This window comes from Antechinus flavipes, chromosome 5 (assembly GCF_016432865.1).
Source record: "Antechinus flavipes isolate AdamAnt ecotype Samford, QLD, Australia chromosome 5, AdamAnt_v2, whole genome shotgun sequence".
Taxonomy (NCBI): Eukaryota; Metazoa; Chordata; class Mammalia; order Dasyuromorphia; family Dasyuridae; genus Antechinus; species Antechinus flavipes.
In genome coordinates, this window is record NC_067402.1 from 101,361,059 (window position 1) to 101,362,989 (window position 1,931).

A 1,931-nucleotide genomic window follows, 5' to 3' on the forward strand; every position below is an offset into this window, starting at 1 on the left:
CCCTGGAAAGACAACCAAGTCTAACTGGCATGGAAGGAGCACCTTGCATGGTAGTAGGATAACTATCCCTCTTTCTATGGAGTTGAGCCCACAGGAGTGAGAGGACAGAGAGCTATCCATGCTGATAGCCAGTTTGTGGAAGCTAGCGTGACTGGCAAGGCAATCCATCTACTTTTCTCATTGAGCTACTGATTGCAATATATGGAAGGAGACAAAATGCACCATTTTAAAAGCAAACTGTGTGACTAAAATGACTACCTTGTTTCTTTAGAAAGAGTTTTCCAGCTATACCACTGGTCTAGTTGAACAAGTAAGTGATACAACAAATTGTTGAGTCTCCCATTACTGAAAATCCAGTATAGCAGAACAATACCTCATTGTTCCAGTTACCAGTATCCTGATGATTTGCCTTATACTTTAAGAGGTTTGAAAAGCCAGCATTATCCAAATTTGGACTGGAGTGGGAATAGGGGGAAGAAGGGTTTGCTGCATAGTGTAATAGTAAATTTCTTTTCCTTTCCATTTGGCTACTCATTTTATTTGAATAGTAGATTAGAGAACCTATTTATTAGAAAGTGAGATTTTCCATGGCCTCTTTCTAGGAACTCAGACTGATAAATTCCCCTCCCCAACCCCCCCCCCCCCAACAAATGCTGGTAGTAGCCAAGGTGCGAGAATGAAGCCAAGAAGCTGTTTTGAACTTTCCCATTTTCCCCTGAAAACCACATGAAACCAAGACTCTGAATGGCATCCGGAACAACAGAGGCAACAAAGAAATGGAATGAAACATTTTTTCCTCTCAAGAGTGGTTGTTCAAGAAAGCTCAGTCTTACTGGAGTGAAAGGGATGCTCAACCCAGTTCTGATGGTATCCAGAAAAAGTCAGTGGGAGAGTCTTAATCACAGCAGATCAACAACTAAGACCCCGGATCCTGACTCAGTAAAATAGTAGCAGAGCAGATCAGTGGGGCAACCTCCAGTCCTAGCTCAGAAGACAAATTGCCAGCCTAGGCAACAACAGATGGCACTAGATCAAGCTATTTTAGTGTTGGGAACAAAACATATAACACAAGGGGCTTCTGTGATCAAAGCCAAGGCTCAAAGCTGCACAAGAAGCTTGGGACAGTGACCCTTGTTCCCCAGAGCAAAACTCACTTTAAAAGTCATGAAATAGTCAGGGAAGGAAAAATGGGGGAAAGAAAGAGGTGGGGAGAGAGGAATGAAAGAAGGAAGGAAAGAAGGAAGAAAACGAGCAAGAAACAAAAAAGAACCTTGACCATAGAAAGCTGCTATGGTGACAGGAAAGACCAAAACACCTCAAAAGAAGACAAAATTCTCACATGCAAAATCTCAAAGGGCAATATAAATTGGTCTCAAACCCAAAAAGCCTTCTTGGAAGAGCACATAAAGGATTTTAAAAGTCAAAGTCAAATAAGACAGGTAGAAAAAATGGGAAAAGAAATAAGAAATATGCAAGGAGTTAACAATTTGGAAAAGGAAGGGAAAAAATTGAAGAAAACAATTCCTTAAAAAAATACAATTGACCAAATGCAAAAAAAAAAAAAAAAATCCATTGAAGAAAACAAAATCTTTAAAAGTAGACAATCAAATAGAAAAGGAGACACAAAAGCTAATTGAAGAAAAATCACACATTAAAAACTACAACTGGGCCAATGGAAGCTAATGACTATGAGACATCAAGAATCACTCAAACTAAAAAAAATGAAAAAATGGAAGAAAATGTAAAATTACCTCATTAGAAAAACAACTGGCCTGGAAAATCGATCCAAGAGAGACGATTTAAAAATTACCTCTGGAAAGAAATCCCAAAAGGAAAACTGCAGAAAATAGCATTACAAAACTCCAGGACTATAATCTCAAGACAAAAATTCTGCAGATTGCCACAAGACAAAAAACAATTACAGTATCAAG